We start from the raw sequence: 14132 nt of genomic DNA on the forward strand, positions 1-14132 counted from the left end.
CCTCCACCATTAATACTGGCTGCCATGCATAGCCTATTGTGTGCTGAAAAATGGTGTTAAACCCCACAACAACAACATCTTTCCCAGTGAATTACCTACATATGACAACTACTTGCTCAAGTGAATATTAGCTTTCTAAAGTCAAGTGGCAATGGATATTTCAGAGGCCTGGCATGAAAGCAGAAACCTACTTTCTAGATTCTAAATGTAAGCATACATGTAACCATTGTTCCCATTTTACAATATTTAAATATTCAGCATTTATAAATAGGGATAAAGATGTGAAGAAACAATATTTACAGATATCCATTATGTTAAGTTCAAAGACACACATTATTTTGAGACTTTACCTGTCCTCCACACTTCATCTGTCATAGTCAGACCATGTGCACAAGTTTATTATAACTGCTGCTTCTAAATGGGTGGGAGGATTGCCATGAAACTTTATGCACACATTCATCCTGGCGACCGCTCTGGTGGCCTAGTGGTTAGAGCATCTGTCTTGGATGTGGGAGGTCGCGGGTTCAATCCCCGGCCAAGTCATACCAAAGACTTACAGAAATGGTACTAACAGCTGCCTCGCTTGGCGCTCAGTGTTAAGAGATTAGTGTTAGGACTGGTTGGACTGGTGTCAGGATAATGTGACTGGATGGGACATCATGCTACATGTCTGCAGCATGATGCCCCAGTGCTAGACATCACTATCAACTGCCACACTGCAGACATCGTTGCTATATGACTGAAATTTTTTAAAGCTACGTTAAAAAATCCAAATCACACAAACACACATTCATCCTGAGATCTGGTTGGTCTGAAGATGGTGATCATCAGATATCCAGTATGGCATCCATGGTGATTATCTAGGAAGTCTTGCCCTCACTTATTCCAAAAGAATGGATGGTCATATGAATATTGGGTTTTCATAAAAAGACAAGCTGGCTAGTTTTTATTAATTAAAAACAATGCTGATCTGACAGCAGATCTAGTTCATCTAATAACTACTTTTGTTTCAGTCTCACTTCATCTTGTGTTATCTGTCATGTTGGACAAAGTGCAGTTAGCTTAGACATATTTACCTTGTAAAGGCATAATAACTTCATCATGAGTCAAACTGAAGGAAAAACAACTCTAATTAAGTGGTATAGTTGTACTAAAGTGTCTTTTGTTTGTGAGAATAGGTTTTTTGCTCAATTGCAAGGTATAGGATCATTTCATAGCCTTGGCTAGCTTAAGGCTGTGATATTGTAGCTAATCAAATCTCACTTAGAGAGACCTTTCAGTCATGAGAATTAAGCCCTTGTCACTGCTATTGCTACTTCATAAGCAAAATCACTCAGAATATAAACTCTTAGAAATGCAACCTGACTTTTTTCTCTCTATCTCTTTCATTATTTTTTTTACTTGGTCATGGACATGGAACGTACAAACTTGAGCTTGCGATTCGATTGTGTTCTGGGAGTTGGGCAAGTTGTTTTTTAAATCCCTGATTACCACCAAGTTATGTGACAGACCCCCGTATAATCAGTGCTTGTTAAATAATTTTGAATTTTTTTAAAGGAAATAAAGACATAACATGAAGTTTCTTTCAATGAATGTAATAAATTGTATGATTTTGGTCCTGGACGTTCCATAGTTCTACCATGTTATATCCAGACTTGCTTTATAACAAAGTTCATTATAATGAGGGAGAGCTATAATCGGAGGTTGTAATTATGAGCTTGAATGAGGGAACTTGGCATCCAGGAAAGAAAGCAGTACTGTAGTAGCAGCAGGGGGGGCGAATCCGACATTTTGTCCAATCGTTATTTTGCTTAATTATTACTTTCTGCACTCAGCGGATCCGGTGTAGTCAGCGCCCGGTAAAAAAAAAACGACGACGGTGACGTCATTTGGTTTAATACACTTTTCTGCGCACCGATCCCAGTGTCGTCAGCGTCCGGTAAACACAGCGACGACCGCGTCGATGTCATTTCCCCCCCTGCTGCTAAGAAGTTATTTACAATGATTTTACAAACAGAGTGATCACTAACTCCTCCTCTTGTAGATCAGTTAGGTTATTTGACTGATCAGTAAGTCTGAAATTAATTCTCGTTAAAAACCGATTATGGCATCGCATATTGACCGGGTTAATCGGGCTCTCAACGATTAAGAATCCGGGAGGGGCTGTTGGTGAAAATGAATAAAGGATATACCCCTGTTGAGCTTGATTTGATTGCTTGGTATCTACCTGGTAACTCCCTTCGATAACATCACACACTAGATTGATTGCTATCACCGATGTGATATTTACGTTGTATGGAGCAATATGCCTACCACCATCTCCGTTATCGTGTCTGAGGATAATTGATGGACCGAGAAAATCATTAAGAGACTTTCTTAGTTCTGGCGCGTTGTATTCTGGAAACTTGAAATCGGGTAAATCGGCTTCTGTGATATTATACTCGGTTAGGAATTTTTGTTTATTATCATCGCTGTTATCGGATATTATTTTAACGATTCGTTTATTGATATATTCCATGTCTGATATAAGTTGATTTAACACCTCAACGTGTTTTCGTGCTTTTGTTTTCCGTAGTTGTTCTAGTTGCAATTGGTAATTACGATTAATCTCGATAAAAGCACTAACGATATGATTTAAAATAACTGTGAACACTGCGGACGATTCAGGGGTTTTGTCATACTGAAAATACCACTGCATGGCATTCCTGTCTTGAAATATAAACCAACTGGGTAATAACGTGCTTTTCATAATAGACAAACCATCTCGATAACTGGTAATAATTTCATGATACGATTGCGCATTCGTGTGCAAATCCGCAGGGATTTCATTAGGTGGATTCTCGGGCCAACCTAGTATGGTTCTTATTGAACTGTTATAAATATCAACCATATACCCCGGTGTGCTTATTTCAATCGTCGACGATAACGTCGGTTCATGAACCGTAATAGCGATTTTTGATTCTTTTCCTGTGATCGATTTTATCCTGCGTTGAAATTCTTTATTGATTTGTTCTATTTGGTATGACCCAGTTGGTATTGTAACCTCCTTCCAGTCTGGGGTCCCATCGGGTTTATTTGTCCATGCAAAAACCAGCGAGTTATTAGGTTGTTGTCCGTTAAATGCTTCCGCTCGGATATTAGGCCAACTTTGATATATTCGCAATTTTGCCAGCGCTATTTCCTTCACTGGGACCGATGATGGGAAGTTTACACTGAATTCTGGCTTCGTTGATGTTATCGATATCATATTTGTTTGTACCGGAGTGGTGTTCTCCGCGATCCGTTGAAGTAATTGCAACCCTTCGGGGTTCAGCGACATTATTATTATTCGCTGTTTCTAGTGTTTAATTTCAACACCGAATATTAACAACCTGCTTGTTTTCAGGAGAGTGTTTTAAGCCCATTGAAGTGGTTTCAGCCACGTGGTTTCCAGCTTCCAGTTGAAAATCCTCGATTTTTGACATCGCGGAGTCATACAACTGGACCATCGTGGAGAATTCAGCATCGGATATAAACGAATTATCTATCGCCAACGAGATCAACCCGGATAATTTCGAGTACGCGTCGGATACTATTTGATGTTTTACTGTATACTCGTTGAGTTTTTTCTGAGAACACGATGATATCTTTCTAGCGATTGCTTTGGCGACTCCAGCAATTGTTGTCGCCGCGGAGATAGCGATTGGAACAGCGATCGGGGCCATCATGGTCACCGTGGATAAAATAACACCGGTACCGGCTACTATACCTGACACCGAGTACACGACCGCGTCGATGGTGGTTATTTTTCGGCGGTATTTTTTTATTTTTACACGGTATTGTTCGGAAAGCGTTTTCAAATTCGCGGAGAATTCTTTTACGGTATTGAATCGATATTGATGTGACGTCGGTGATACCTCTGATTCAATTACCTTGGTGGTCATTTTTATTTTAAAAGAGCTAGTGTTTTTAATTACTTAGATCCGTTACAAATTCCACATACCATGTAATGTTTGCCCCGGTTAAATTTCTATCAACGGCATAAATTGTAAACTGTTCAGTTGCGCCCTTGTCTATAATTGTTGATATTGTATTGTTAAACCCGGATGAACTCGACGATAATATATTAAACTGCATCATTGAAACCAGTGTCAATCGATAAATACCCTTAACAGTTGCGGTGATTTTTACTGTATTCTGTGTCAGAGTCCAAGCGAATGATCCATGCCGAATCGTGTATACTGTGTTGATGGTGTTTTCATGAGGGATTTTTATTTTTTCAAATTGCACTATTATTCTCGGTAGTCTGTCTTTGATATCTATAATATCAGTTTTGATTGTTTCTATTATCCGTCCATGCGCGTCTACATTATTTATGATCGCTGCAACATCAGTTTTGATTGTTTCTATTATCCGTTTATGCGCGTCTACATTATTTATGATCGTTGCAACATTAGAGCCGATTTTTTCTATTATCAGTTTATGCGCGTCTACATTATTTATGATCGTTGCAACATCAGTTTTGATTGTTCCTATTTCCTGTCCATACGCAGTGATATCATTTATAGTTATTGTAATTTCATCCGGTCTGGTATTTTTTTTACCAAAGAATTTATCAATGGTGTTATCAGCCCTGTTAAAATTTTTTCGTAACGTGTAAAATTGGCCCGACAGCGTTGTAAACTCCGAAATAGTACTTTTTATCCCCACAAGATTCGGTTCGGTTACCGTTGGGGTTCCAAAAAAACTAGCAGTAGTGAGTTGTATATCGGTGACAGACTTTTGTATCCCCTCGAACTGATTTGCTTGCGCGTCAAATTTATCATACAAATTTTTTAACGAATCCGACACGGATATATAATTGTCGCCAAGTGTACTTATTTTTCCATTTATCGTCAAGATGGATTCACCTGATTTAAGTCGTCCGTCATCGGTATACAACGCGATGGTGTTCTCGGCGGCATCACGCTGTCGTATTAAAACGTCATTCAGCGACACATTACTGGATTTTAATTTACCCTGACGATCTTGAAATACAACTATTTCGCCCGGGTCAACACTGGTTAAATTTAACGTATCAGCGATTTCATCCTCGATTAGTTTTTTTATGTCATCGGTGGCGAGCGTTTCCGTGGATTTTTTCAGCGCTGAAACCGGTCGTCCCCAGATATCAATCATTATTATTGTAAAAAAAAACAGTTTTTAATTAACCCGCCGGGCCTCTACGACCCCACTAGTGTATTCGTTTACAACCACATGAGGTGGTTTCCGCGATGATGAAATCGCCGCGAGTACGTTCAATACCTCACGGCCGCATATCGGTGGGTCACTTAATTGTTGTGTTGGCAGCGTGGAATAAAAAACCGGGGCTGAACACGCCCGGATATACCGCATGAACTCGTTTGGCGGGGCTAACCCGTATGAATCAAAATAGACGATCGCACGCGGATCAATTGCGTATGCAACCCAATGAGTTCCCGCTCCGGAGGATTTATCGAGGTTAATTATACCGGTTTCAATATTCCTTGGTTTTGTCGGTAATTGATCCCTCATAAAAACACCTCTGAAGTTTTTTATCGCTAACGCGTTTGCGGCATCTATTAAATCAAAATTAGACATAGGAGTCATTAAACGGTTCCCGGTAGTCTTAGACCCTTCCCCGAGTACCATGAATACGGGGTTCCCATTAGTCTTAGACCCTTTCCTGCTACGGGTCGTTTTTTTTAATAGCCTTTCCCGGTTGCCTTACTCAATGCCATTCCCGCCGTGGTACCAACGGCTCCTAACGCCGCCGCCTTCGCCACTGCTGGGGCCGCCGCGGCAATCAACGCTGGAATCGCAGCTAACAACGGAAATATCCCACCGGTCTTTTCCATGTTTTTAATTGCTGCGGCTGAAAAATCTATTTGAACACCCTTTTTATTCTTCATCGCATCATTGAAATGTTTTATTTGACGCGCCGTCAACGATATCTTATGATTACCACCTGCATCTGTGACGGCTTTAACGTTATTGTGGTTCCACATTGTTTAGCCGACTTTGATCGTAATTTCTTGGCTTGACCATCGGTCAACTCTACACCAACAACATTATACGACATTTTTATTGTAAACGCGTTTATGTTTTCAATTACATGTTTTCCACTGGTGCATCAACGATTCTCATTCGTCCACCAACACTTTCCAACAGCATTGATTTATCGCTGAGAATGACAGCAACCGCTCTATAATCGGCAATAACGCCACGAGTTACATTAGCTCGGAAGTGTATATCAACGACGGATTGTCTTGTTAAATCAAGATGTTCCAGCGAAAAGTAATAGATCGGATATAGTTCTTTGAAATCATGTTGTGATATTTGCAAACCAGTGTCGACGTTTTGATCACGACTCATATACGACAGCAACCGATGGTACACGCGTGCAATATGGTTTTGACCGTAATTAAGTTGTATATCCTCAGATGGTTCCTGCTGGCCGTTTATTCTCAGCGAGACGTCAGTAACGCCTAATCGATCAAATATCATATGGCTGGATAGTTGATTATCAACTCTCGTCATATCCTGCAACGCAACAAATATATGACGCGGAGCCGAAATGCCTTGTTGTGATGCCAGGTTCCATGTAAATATACCATTGATATTTGATTGCTTAGTATCTGTTGTTGTTGTTAGCCAACTTAGTAATGATTTTCCTCCCTGCTCCATAAAGGATAGCAATCGTGCCTCTGTGGTAATGGATGGAGTCATTACTGGCATCCACAATAATATTTTAGTTAAAACGACTTTACCAGAGTCATTATTTGGATTCGCAAGATCCGCTGGAATTCTCCAAATTGCATTTCTATCATCACCTTTTCGCACAAGCACCATGGTATGCTTTGCTCCGTAGATAACTTTTCGCACGTTCCTACAAAATCCAAATATATGATGCAGTGGAATCGCGCATGAGAAAGATCTACGCGGCCCTGTTAACATTGATATGCGTGTTGCAGCTCCGATGTTAAAATTAGGATCGCTGTTTATAATCATATTCTCAACATCAGCGTTAGCGCTATCAGCATTATTTCTTGGTCGTCTTACCACAAATTGCGAGTTTCCAGCAGTGTTTCTAGTATCCTTTGCAAACATCATAGATGGACCCGCTGATCTTGTATAATCGTCGGAATATCTTGCTAGCCCGATTATTGTTGTAGCAACATCAACATCACGTTCTATTGATTCAATTTCTCGCCCGTCAATGAGATATTTTGCGCTCTCAAATAGCGCCATTACGCCGTTATTGACTAAGCCAACTTTGGTACCATCTGGATACGGTGCTGGTACAGCAGGAGTATCGGCCTCTGTTACAAGTTCTCCTTCGATTTCAATAAACGCTTCACACGGTAAAAAGTATTTACTGGTAGTTCAATTCGCGATCGTATGTTGGGTTGTACTGCATGATAGGAATAAAATTGATAATTACGGACAGAATCATCCTTGTGCACTGGTGCGTCCATATCAAACGCCGGGTCAGCTGTTCGTTTAAACATTTTATTTAATACGCTGATGCATCTAAATCATCGTCGTCGTTTTAAATTCTTTGAATTGTGTCTTGGTTTTAAACCACTTCCCGCTATTATGTTTGCGATGTCATCTTGATTATTGTTTACCAACGACGCTAGTTTTTCTTCCACGGCGTTATTTATTACTTTACTGACATTTGCAGGCATCACTGTCGTTGATGGCATCACCGGTGGTTTCTGTTTTCTTTTTCGTGAAAATCCCTTGGATTTTACCAACGACATTAGTTTGTCCTTTGCTGCAGAAAACGCCCTTCCGGCGACATCTCCAATAGCACTAATACCCTTATCACGAATAACATCAATAGCCTTCATTCCTAATTGTTTGGCTAACGGCGCTACTTTTGGAGCCATTCTTGTAAATAACCCCGCAATGGTGCTACCGAGACCGTCTCCGTACCACGCGCGGTATACAGGCAATCGTGAGTTTACCACGTAGACGCTGACTGGTTTATCATGGTTGTAGTGTATAATCATCTTTATTATAAAAAACACCAGTGTTTTCCAATTAGTGATTGATCACCAGTGATTGGTCAATCGCTGTAATGACCGTGGTCCACGAGTTCGTCTATGAGCATTCGATATACATTAATGTCCATGATACCACCGGCAAATAACCGCCTGCAAATATCAGCGGCCTCATTGATTATTTCCGGAGAGTTATTTCCGGCTCGTTTTCCTCCGATTAGTATTTCTAGCCGTGATATATCACTGAAAACACTACCAGGACAAGTAACATCTTTACCAACAGAGTATCCTTTTCCGTGTTTTGGTCTTTCACTTTTTACTTTATTGTGGAATATTATATAATTATTATCACGCGGTGGTAATTCATTTTTATATTTACTTGCCAAATACACTATTCTTGTCCAGTCCTTTAACGACCTTATATTTTTCTCGTAGCCGCTATTGATATGCTCATCTCGTGTGTCCTTAGCAAAATTTGTAACAGTAAAATTAACTAATTCTTCGTAGCCGAGATTTCTAATTGTGTCTATTGTGCTCTTTTTAAGCACATTACAGGGTATATTCCCCTCTTTCTCTATTTCTTCCGGTATTTCTTCTTCTGGTTCTCTTGCGGTGGCGCCTAGTTCTTCTTCATCGGCTATTGTAACATAAGGTTCTTGTGGGTCCGTTATAGCGAGTGGTGGCGGCCTCCGTGTTGTAGCAACCGCTATTTTCGCAGGGAGTGTTTCCAGAGACTCTTTTGTTTGCTCGGTCTGAGCCGCTATCTTTTCAAGCGCACCGAGGACGGGCACAGTTGCCGCCGTAACATCTTTGGTCGCTTTAGTTACCGGAGCAAAGAGCTGTTCGCTTCCAACAGCAAAATCAGTTTGTAGTTGTTGCCGCGTTTAAAGTTGTTTTCGGACCCTGTCTCGTAACGGTATGAACTTTTTAAGCGCTACTAGCCGCTCTCTGGCTAGCCGAGTAGTAAGTGATTCGCCTACCATTATTGCAATTGCTCCGTAGTTTCTAATTTCCCGCCGAGTGTGGCGGGGGGATATGTCCCAGGGGCTCCAGGGAGTTTTCGTCTATAATCCTTCTAATGTTTTTAATTTTATTAGAGATTTCTCGACGTCGTTCAAAAGCCTGTCCGAGTTTTTTTCGTACTGTCTCAACGGCAGTAAATAGTCCAATAAATGCATTTACGTCATTGCCATACAAGTTTTCATTGATCGTATATTGTAATCGCTTTATAAAAGAATACTCGCGTGGCAAGGTATATCGACCTTTCTTTGATTGCTCGTTAATAATTTCATAATCGGACAATATTTTTTGGTTATCAAGCTTATCAGATAATACAATTCCTTGATTTTTTAATTTTAAAATCTCGGTTAATATATTATTGATGTCTTCGATATTCATATTCTTATAAAACATCTTATTTCTAAATTTTAAAAAAATTATTTTACAAAATGAACCCTGCGTATCAATCCCGAGGTGTGTTTAGTATTTCGTCATGGCGACTTCGTCACGGTGACCTTGTCACTCGCTGATTTCTGTTACATATGAAAATCGAATTCTGTGACCCGTCTTTTTTGAGATCGCTGAATTATGTATTCCTTCTGCAACAAATCGTATTGAGGCTCTACAAATATCGAAATATTTTCCTGCCTCATTCATCGACTGAAATATTTTTTCTTCGTGCGTTGTTGTATCAAATGACTTTACGCTTTTTGCTTGCTTTGAAAACTTACCAGTTTGGCCTTTTTTGGTATTTTGACTTTGCGAGATGGCTTGCAAGTTTATAAGAGAATTATCAGTCTTATTATTATTAATATGATCAATCACAAGCCCATTCTCGATTAATCCGTTAAATACTTCAAATACCACCCTATGAACATAATACTTCTTCTTTCCGGCACCAAACATCAAATACCCCTGATTATTTACGGTACCAACCGGCTTCTTCAGTCTACAATTTCTAACAACGCCGTCGCGAGATGCCTCGTAATTAACGAGCACAGGATGCGGCTGAAATTCTTGGTTCATTTGTATAATAATACTACTTGTCTAATTCATTATTTGGTTTAATTATAAACCTTGCAATGTAGTCCTGAAGAGTTTTAATGACTGAGTCAGCGGTGGGGTCAATGACGGCATTTTTTATTCGTTTATCATAATAGCGTTTTAACTCTCTGTATCGCTTTCCGCCACAATTGATACACAACTGCGATTTTCCTCTTACACCAACGTGGCAAACCAAGCACGGTAGGGGGCCAAGAGAACCATTACGAACGCTTTGTAAATGATCACCTCTACATGATTTATTGCACGGGGTTATCGACCCAATCATCAACCATTTGCAGTGATTCATTATACTATATTCTTTCATTTAAATACTTGTTTTAATTATATGGAGGAGTTCGAGAGATTAGCAGCAATTAAACCCTGGAAAAATATTAAGTTCAATCTCGATAGAGTCCTCAAGGACGCACCAAAAGCGTTAATAAACGATAGAACCCTGTTGAGTAAAATACGCGACTGTATCAATGAATTCAAGCGTGATGGTGCATCTCATAGTTGGTCAACATTTCGAATTGATGGTGTTGTTGATGCTACCATGAACGACAAACGCGCGGCAACGATAATATCACAACTTGACGGTAAAAAGTATTTCTTCAGAGTAAAATTCATTGTCCGGGTGGAATCAGGTAATTGGATCATACGTGATAAATTTGAACCGGTTCTCAGCGACAAGAAATCAGTCATTGTTAGCCGCGACTCCAAGCCAGGGCTGTTAACCGGAATTGACAGACCATACTATGAACGAGCGTATCCTGAAACAGCAGTTGTCTATGGAATATACCCGTTAAATAAGAAACCTGATATCGGAAAACTAGCGCCGATGAAACAGTCAACGGGGATAAATTGTGTAGCAGAACGAGTAATAGAGCATTTTACAAATGCGTGTCGAGGAAACAAATTGACTGATTTACGACGTAGTAAAATAAACCAATGGGAGGAGACATTGCGTGAGCGAGGAGCAACCATCAGCGACATAGCGAAATTAGGAACGTCGCTGAGATTTCCATTAACCGTTACAACGATAACCGGTGAAGTATTATATGAATCAAAGTATAAATCAAATGGAGCCCCAATCAAAATTATTGATCATAACGAACACGCGTGGACGCCCGCGGTCGCAATATTTCCACGGGATAGAACAGTAAAGTATATCCCGGGGGAATTCCTGGGAGAGGATGGTTTTCTCGCGGAGAGGAAACTATTTGATGCTATTGCTTGTTTGTGTAAAAACGACCCTGTATCAGTGTGGTTACTTCGCAGCGCTGAAAACGATGTGGATACCTTTGATCAGTTTGTAAGACCAAACGGTGAATTATATCGCACTGAAGCGTTTCACAACAAGATGAAAAAAACCGCCATGGAATTTGAAGAGCATGATGAACAACTGCTAACAAATTGTTTTACGATTCCATCGGTTGCGGCTCATGTTGCAGCAAGGAAAAATGCGTGGAGACCAACGCGCAAGGAATTTCTACCGGATGTACAATCCAGTTGTTTGGAATACTATCACGGTGGACTATGGAACACTGAATACAACCGCGACGCTATGATTTCCGTTGATATGGTTGCCTGTTATCCAGCGAGTTTTCTCGGGTATGGATCCGCCGCTGGGTACTTTAAACGATTTGGACACCCCAGACATGAAATGACTCGTGTTGCTATTAATGGACCACTGCCTGATTTTGATTTAACCGGATTCGCTCGCATAGTATCATTTGAATTCGCGGCAGGACTTCATCGCTGTTGTTATATTTGGATCGGTAGACACATGGCTGAAAAGAAGTGGCTGCCAATAGCGCTGTTACGTTATATGATTGATTGTAGCATGCTTGTATCGTTGATTGTCAGTGACGCAATAATATCATACCGGGCGCAGACTGAAGTCTGGTTACCAGAACCAGAGCGTCTAGATAGCATAATTGACGAGTCCAGAAAACACATTGATGCCGACGAGGAATATATCATCGAATGGTCCAAAAAGATACTCAACCAACGAAACCGCGAGGCAAAAGATCTCGGTAGAAGAATAATTGGTAAGTTCACACAAGGTGGAAAAAACTGCGACTACAAACGATATTGCTCACGGCTGATTATAGATGACGCAGAATATGATTTCGTAATCAAGGACGCAGTGGCAAAAAATAGATACGTGAACTGCAAAACAGCTTTCTTGTCCAATGGAACAAAGTTGGGTACAGTTGTTACTTACGCCGATCGAGACAGCCCCGCGTATCCGCATTTGAGGGCGTCTATGCTGGGTTACGCCGCTATCAATTTATTCTCGATGATAAATAGATTCCCCGACACCGCGGTTAGAGTTGCGATTGATTCATTTTACATAGACGTAAAGTACAAGGGAAACTTAGCAGAGTTTACTAGTCCGGACGAGAGTTGGGGTATATGGAGAATTAAAAATGAAATACGACGCGATTATTCCCCGTCAGCAGATGTCACCGTTGAAAACAATTACTTACGCGGTGATAATTTATCAGAATGGTCTAATGCACCACCGTGTTCTGATCCAATTTGTAGATATAAAACAGTTTATTTAAGCGGCTGTGGCGGGTCAGGAAAGACGACTCGGGCAATTGAATTATTTCGAACGCGGGCAAGTATAATCGTGCTTACACCGACCCATAGACTAGCGCGAGAGATAAAACAACGAAATGTTGACGCCGTTACTTATCACAGCTTTTTTCGATACAGCGGCGGTGAGTGGACTCCTGATCGAATGGGGGAAAAATTTATTCCTGAGGTTATCATCTGGGATGAGATATGTACTGTTTCATTAGATGTTTTACAAATGTTTCTTGAGTGGTTGCTGCGCGCGAATACAGCGGTAATCATGTGCGGAGATCATGGTCAACCACCACCATTTGTCGGCGAGGGTCCACATGATTGGTTAAAGGGTTTTGTGGACTATTATGAAGAAACCGATACTGATTACCGAGCACTTGATGAACAACTGCGCGAGGTTAAAAAATTAATCAGATTACAGCCGGATAGAGTTCAATGTGAAATAATCCGCGAGGTGATTCCGGAAACGCCGTTAAATGAATTCTGGGAAACATGGAGACCAAACGATTTGATTGTAGCGAGTAGAAAGATAGTCAGAGACAGACTTCAGCGGAAGTTGTTTACGTTGCATAAGGAAAAGTTTCCAACGCGCCCAGTGCCGTTATGTTATAGACCCGCGGACACACGGCGGCAAAACATTGAAGTTGAAATCCCGGGTCCGACAGCGTCAGGGACAAAAAAACAAATTCTTGTGCTGAATGATATTGTGCTCGTTGATATCAGCGTCGTCGAGGACGCGCTACGTGCTGATAAATCCCCGTGGACGCTAGGATACGCAACAACAATACATTCCTCGCAAGGATTGACTATCACGGATACAATTGTTTGGATGGTTGATAATCGCATCGAATGGTCGAATCTAGTCTATCTTGCAGTGTCCAGAGTACGGAGAATGAATCAGCTTCGAAGAATTGTTATTGACGAAGCCACCGATGAAGCCGGCGACAACGATGACATTATTGATGCTAGCGTCATTGATAGAAAACTCTCGGGTTACCGCCAACAGGATAAAAAAAAACAGTGGCGTTTTGATATTGATGCCGAATTAATAATTGCGTTACGACAACAACAGAATAATCACTGCGCGAGTTGCAATTGTGTAATGCGCTGGCGTTATTCGGATAAAGACGCTCGCCAATTTACCGTGGACAGGATCGATAACAGTCTCGGTCATATCCGTGGTAACGTGAGGTTGACCCGTCTTGAGTGCAATAGACGCAACGGCGCTAGTTAAGACCACGCGGGGGCAATTGAGTATCGTCAGGTATCACTTGTAGTTGCTCGCGTGTAAACCCCCGCTGTGGGGCAGTTGAATCCAGTCTATAGATCGGTGGTCTACCAGTTGATCGTGTTATCGTTGATATGTTATGTGTGGTAACACTCCAAATAGGATCAGTAGCTCTTTTTTTGCCGCCTTCAAGCTCTCCTGGTTCATACAGATATCTAACAGTGACATCGCCGAGAATCGGCTTGGAAACGCTATCTATT

At 41.0% G+C, this 14132-nt stretch overlaps 1 protein-coding gene across 5 annotated transcripts in view; it reads left to right on the forward strand.

Annotated features, from left to right (window-relative positions):
• Positions 1 to 14132, forward strand: part of LOC149802708 (maternal embryonic leucine zipper kinase-like) — a 101723-nt gene that overhangs the window by 35679 nt on the left and 51912 nt on the right. The window lies entirely within an intron of this gene.

This window comes from Sinohyriopsis cumingii, chromosome 3 (assembly GCF_028554795.1).
Source record: "Sinohyriopsis cumingii isolate HCF-2022 chromosome 3, ASM2855479v2, whole genome shotgun sequence".
Taxonomy (NCBI): domain Eukaryota; kingdom Metazoa; phylum Mollusca; class Bivalvia; order Unionida; family Unionidae; genus Sinohyriopsis; species Sinohyriopsis cumingii.